Source organism: Pagrus major, chromosome 1 (assembly GCF_040436345.1).
Source record: "Pagrus major chromosome 1, Pma_NU_1.0".
NCBI lineage: Eukaryota > Metazoa > Chordata > Actinopteri > Spariformes > Sparidae > Pagrus > Pagrus major.
The window spans coordinates 17,410,306-17,416,844 of NC_133215.1; the positions used below are offsets into that span (position 1 = coordinate 17,410,306).

A 6,539-nucleotide genomic window follows, 5' to 3' on the forward strand; every position below is an offset into this window, starting at 1 on the left:
AAATCTCAAGATATATCAAAACCTGCACAAATTAGAGACTGTCCTCCGCCTCGGTCATCTTTTTAAAAATGACTTATGCTTGAATTCAACAAGTGAGGACCTCCTGTGGTCTTGTGGTGAGTGAATAATGATTGGTGAAGTAGCATGACGTTGTTATAAAGACACAAAACCGCTAATGGAGGAGGTTGGGGTTGTTGGTTTGGCCAACGAAGCATGTGACTTTGACACAGGAGACCGTTGTTTGCATCCCATTTTCCACCATCAATCAATGTCCAGTAGCTTAGTTGCCCAAACCTTCAATAAAGGTGGCAGATCAGAGCCTTCCTAACAAATCCAACCAAAGCAGCATGGTTTGATATGAAGAGAGAGATGACTCACAAGAAAAACAACAGCATCAGTCGTTTTAGCAAATGTCAAAAAATGTTGTTTTTACATTCAAGTGACAAAGCTTACTAGTGGTTGTAGGGATTATGGGAAGTCTTGTCTGTTTATGGCAAAGGAATAAGTAGTTTGATAGTGTTTTAAAGCCATGGATGTATAATAAGCACTGGATACTTGACCCAAAGATGATGCTTATTAAGTGCACAACATGATTTATTTGTTCCTTAAGTGATTTGGAATATTTGTGGAAAGCACTGACAAATAATACAACAAAAGGCTTATATGAGTTGTTCTGGATGGGCGGGACAAATATTTTTAAATTTTTTATTTGAAAGACTTGTTGACAGAGATGGATACATTTTTGGGGAAACTGACCCTTTAACTTGAGGAGACAAAGGAAAGGAAGGGGGTAAACTGACCTGATAAACACCCCGATCCTGTTTACGTTGTTCTCACACACATTGTTCGTATTTCCTTTCATCTTACTCCTCACCATCAAGCCTTAAATGTATCTTTGCTCCCTTTCAATCCAGATTATCTGCTGATCAAAGCCTCCTTTTGCCTCTTTGTGCTTGCTTTTGAGAACAAATTGAGCATATTACAATATATTTTTGCTACATGCTACTCCATTTTTCTATCCGTATTCGTAACCCTCATTTTCACCTGTGTCAACTTCCCTCTCGTCCTGCTGCAGTTCAGTGTTTGGCCCGATCAGAGCGGAGCTAAAGAGAGGGTTGGAGGGGAGGGGAGGTGATCGAGGGGAAGAATGTGGCCATTGTGCTTTCCAGGTATGTGTGTTTGTGACAAACAGAAAGAAAGAGAGGGAGAGAGGAGAGGGAGGCTGATCAGATCTGGTTACAGGTGTTTCATAAACAACACAATATTGCTAACAGGTTCCCCTCTCTCTTTGTGTCAGCTGCATTAGTCGCTTTCCTCTGCAGCTTTAGATTTCTGCCTCAGTGTTGGTGGATTAGGCTCATGGCTTTGTCACACACACTAGACCGAATCTGTGCTTCCCCATTATGAGCATGAGATGATCATGTGACAGTCATGTGACACGACCATATACTACGTGTGTATGTGACTGTGTGTATATATTTGATGCCGTTGAAGCTCTTCCTTATGCAATTTTCCATCAGCTTCCTGCTTCTGAAAATCTGTTTAACCTTCATCAAAACCAAAAGAGATCTTTTGTGTCCCTTCCCGTTGCCCTCCAGTGTTGTCTGTCTTCCTGAAACTAGAGCGGACCCAAACACAATACCACTAAGGTCACACTAGAAAGAAAAAAAAAACGTGTCTAGATATAAATTCCTGTCTTGGATAACTGTTTGTTCCTCTTTGCATTTGTGGAATGCGATACAGTGGGTTGGGAGATAAGTATCAATTCTGAAAAATGGTTCACCTCTTGAACCCTCTTGCACAATCAGCAGTGAACCTAGCGACCGTCTGAGATACGGACAGACAGACAGACATGTCCATTTGAATAATCATATATGAACCATTTAACTGGTATCTATTTTTGGTTTTGTTTTTGCATGAGGCAGTTTGAAGAAGTCGTGTGTCATCACTCCATCAGGTCTGACCAGCACTTCAACACTCACACACCTCACACACGCCTTAAACTTGTGGAAGCATTTACAGTATTCATAAGGAAGCTGCTCACCACACACACACACACACACACACACACACACACACACACACACTGACAGAGAAGGGTATTTCAGGTGTCACTCAGCACCTCTCAGTTCTCTACAGGTGATTGTCAGGAAACAGAAAGTTAGCAAACAAAACTTCTCTCACATCACATCTGAAAATGATCTGCCTAATTTGAGATCTACATAAATTATAAAATGTAAAACAGAGATCACAGTACAACACATCTTTAGAGACACAAATGAACATCTTCCAGTGATGGAATGTACCAAATACATCTACACAAGTACTGTACTGAAGTACAATGTTGTCTACTATCTACTATTTTCTGCTACATTATACTTCCACTCCACCACATTTTGGAGGCAAATACTGTACTTTTACTACTTTACTAGTTACTTTGCGGATTACATCGTTCATAAGAGCCAAAGTAGTGTAAATTTTAATTAATTGATTTTATCGACAGTCGTATAAAAAACACATTTATTCTGATAATCAGAAATAATGATTATCCGATCCGATAAGCATCCAGGCCAATAATCAGTCAACCTATAGTACATAGTATATACATACATGCAAATATATTTGTAATGTACTTTTACTTTTACTATTTACTGAAAATTACTTTTTTACTTTTACTTTTGATACTTAACTAATTTAATACCAGATACTCAGACTTTTTCTCAGGCCTTATCTGTATGGTCCACTTTCACTTTTACCTAAGTAATATTGAAATACAATATCATTAATTTTATTAACGTATGACTTTTGAGTCCTTTTTACAACACTGACATCTTCATAACATAATAGGTCCCCAAACTCCAGTTAAAGAAATGACACGTTTCTAAATTTGATCTAAAAATGTTTTGGTTAGTGTAAATGTGAGTGTCGAGAGAGACGACTGTTCTTTAAGGGATCAGTTGAACTTTTACACACAAGAAATAAATACTGCAAATGTCCAGTAAACTATATGATACACAGTATGTTCAGGCACGTGGGCACACACACGAATCATTCACACACGACTAAGTCTCGTTTGTACAACAACAGGACACCCAAGGCTAACTGGCGCCCTGTTCAACCAGTTTCTGAAAAACACACACACACACACACACACAACAACTCAACAAGACAGCAACTGATCATACACACACAACCCCACACAAATAAACATCGAGTCCCTGTCCCATAACCTTGTAGTGAAGGTTATAGCAGTCAGCTGGGTCAGTGTGAACACTGGACCAGCTGAAGAAATGTCCTTCCAGATACCCACTGTGTGTGTGTGTGTGTGTGTGTGTGTGTGTGTGTGTGTGTGTGTGTGTGTGTGTGTGTGTGTGTGTGTGTGTGTGTGTGTGTAGTCCTCCAGGTGAGAAAACACACCATGTCCCTTAACTACAAACTTAAAGCAGAACTATTAAGATCAAAATTAGACAGAAAGGAAAGAAGAGGAGACACATGACGAGTTCCCAGCCAACCTGTAGGATGATGGGACGTGTAGTCACTGTGTCGCTGTTGGTTCTTCTGCCACCGTTCAAAAGCAACGATCCAGCTTGTCACTTTCTCATCTTCTCTTCCCTCTTCCTCTCCTCCTTTGCGCTGTGTGTCAGGTTCTGTCCGGCCTCTCGTCTGCTGTCAAGGCGCCTCCTGTCTTCAATGACAGGTCGCCGAAAGCACAATCAGAAAAGATCTCAGACACATCTAACAAACACACAACACACACGCTTAGAGAGAGAGAGAGAGACAGAGGACAAGTCAGAGTTTCTGTTCTCCTTTTGGTGTTTTTTTGGATTCTGACTCAGATCCTCTCTGTTTGTCCTCTCCTCTGCTTCCAGTCACGACAGCGCTCGTAGACGCAACAGCGGGAGACAAGTGAAGAGAGAGAGAGAGAGAGGGAGAGAGAGAGAGAGAGAGAGGAGGGGAGCACGCAAGGTCTCGAGGTGGAGGAGAGAGGAGAGAGAGGAAAAGAGTAAGAGAGAGAAGGAGGGAGGAAGGGAAGGAGGGAGGGAGAGATGGAGGGAGGAATGGCAGTGGTAATTAGTGAGTCTGTACCTGACTCTCACTGACATAAGCCCCACATTCCTCAGAAGTGAGGAGGGGGGAGAGGCGAGGGAGGGGAGAAGAAAAGAAAAAAGTTCTGAACACACACACCAACACACTAATGATCCCAGAGAGCACCCTCTCCACCCGAAAACAAACAAAAACCTGTCCTCCTTACAGCACAACATAACTGAGAGCGGCGTCGCTCGAGTCAAGGTTGCATGATGTTGCGTGAAGGTGCTGCTCAGCGTCCGTCACCTCCAGATACTTCCTCGCGAGTGTTTAGTCTTCTCTTCACTCTCTCGTCTCGTCTCTCTCTCTCTCTCTCTCTCTCTCTCTTTCGATCTGTGTTTGGTGTACACACTGCCTGCTCCTGAAACTCACCAAACCAGAATCTGACTGCCCAGATCCCCAACACACCTCCCTCCGCTCCCTCCCTCCTATCATTCCGGATGGGAAATGCTATCCTCCTGTGGCCCTGGCCAATCTATGTGTGTGTGTGTGTGTGTGTGTGTGTGTGTGTGTGCACGCAAAAACAGCCAGACCTGAATCATTTCAGCCACAGCAGCATTCCTCTAAAGGAGTTTCCTGCACACCTAAGTTCAAAAACTCACACACCACATGATCGCTCACCTCCACCGCATGCTCATTAGCGACGAGCGTGCACACAAACGGGCTGACCTTTTATCCTCATTCACAAATATATACACCCCTGATGTCACGATGACATGCTGTCTTTGTGTTACAGCGTTCACCCCCTCTTGACGTAGGTAGATCCCGCTGTAATGACAACTCTCAGTAATAACAACCCGCTCAGATTTCCTGTGTTTAACTGTCAGCGTGAGGATGAAACTGGGGGAAACGTGAGACTTTACATGTCTAGTTTCTCACCTTTGTTACAGACATTATTCCCCAAACTTGAACTGAAAGTAAAACAGTAACTGGTTGAGCTGCTTCTTGTTCTTTTATTCTAATCCCTCACATTTCTTGTCCTCTTCCTCTTCCCACCCACTCTTTATTCTCTTTCATTTTTGCTTGTTAGATCATGTAGAGCAGTTTCAACACTCCAGACCTCCTTTCCTCATTCAACATTGTGTGTGCGCGCGCGTGTGTGTGTGTGTGTGTGTGTGTGTGTGTGTGTGTGTGTGTGTGGTGTTTCTGCGTGTGCTTGCCTACCTGAACTCCTTGCACTTCCTTCTTCCTGATCTCAGGTGTGCGACGAGTGCGACGTCTTTGGAACAACCAGTTGAATGAGACACATAGAGAGAGAGAGAGAGCTGACTGAAGTGAACAGTGTGGTCAGCCAACTGACAGGCTGAGGACAGAAGAGAGAAGTGAGGAAGCTGGATTTCTGTTTAGAGTAACAACACACACACACACACACACACACACTCACTAACACACATGCATACATTCAGATAAAGTCCCAGCACACACACTAACGCACACACAGTAGGGAACTTTCGTGTGTGTGTGTGTGTATAGGAAACTGAGATTGAGTCAGACGTGCTCACACAGAGAAATAACGTTTCAACACAGCGGCTGAACTCTGGCTGGGAGGAGACCGGGGGCCGTTGGACGTGTTGCTCAATACTTTTCACTTTAATGCTTACTTAACAGAACTCACGGATTAAGTGTGTCAATACAAAAGCACAAATGATACTGAGTTAAGATTTAATAACTGTAGTGCTGCTCTTTAGCTGTGTGTTGGGAAAGATACGTGTTCCTTCTTCATTATCACAGGTGGAAGCAGCACAGTGGTTTATTTGTGTAGTAGTGACTGTGTGTAGGCAGATTTCAGTTCATTTTCTGTTTCGGTTCATTAACTGCAATTTGCTTTTACTCATCTGACGATTATCTGAAACATACTAAAGGGTTTTATACTGGTGTTTTTCCACCATAAACAATTACTCAGTAATTTATTACAGTATGAAACTCCACTTGCAGAGACTTGCTTAAGAGAGATAATCCATCTTGGTAAAGACTGTGACTTCTATCAAGATACATGATGGTTGCATGTTTGTACAGTGAAGGCTGTTGAAAGTCATTGCACAGTCGAGAAAATTACCAGTGGCAATAAATTAACTTTGGCATGAGTCAAGTCAAAGACTACGGCGTCCTTTAAAAAACAGCTACCGGCAATGTGAAGGTGCAATATGTGGTTTTGGGGAAGAAATTCAGAAGAGAAAGATCTGCATTGACAGATTTTTTTTGTTTGTTTTTTATGCCAAAACAAACTCTCTTCGTTTTCTTGGCTGAATAAACTGAATAATCAAACTGCCTTAAAAGACAATGCAATTTCATACTGTTTTACTTTGTTTATATTTGGCGGACCCTGCCACCTTTCTAGCTTCAAACAGTGTTCTGGGGACCTTATTTTCCTCTGAGAAAAGCTGGTTTATTCAGTTATTTAAATTATTTGACTCTGAACTCAATTATTTGAGTTATTTATTACCATATTAATA

General features: G+C 42.2%; 1 protein-coding gene across 4 annotated transcripts in view; it reads right to left on the reverse strand.

Moving 5' to 3' along the window:
• rbm47 (RNA binding motif protein 47) overlaps positions 1-5,532 on the reverse strand; it is a 34,095-nt gene extending 28,563 nt beyond the window's left edge. For 2 of the 4 annotated variants that reach the window (XM_073467093.1, XM_073467053.1), the window contains exons 1-2: positions 5,251-5,532; positions 3,513-3,685 (exon numbers count right to left, since the gene is read on the reverse strand). The gene's annotated coding sequence lies outside the window, so the exon portion shown is untranslated. Of the gene's footprint in view, positions 1-3,512; positions 3,686-4,252; positions 4,303-5,250 lie in introns of those variants that run through there. The other 2 variants (XM_073467069.1, XM_073467062.1) reach the window with 2 other exon arrangements.
• Positions 5,533-6,539: the final 1,007 nt, after the last annotated feature.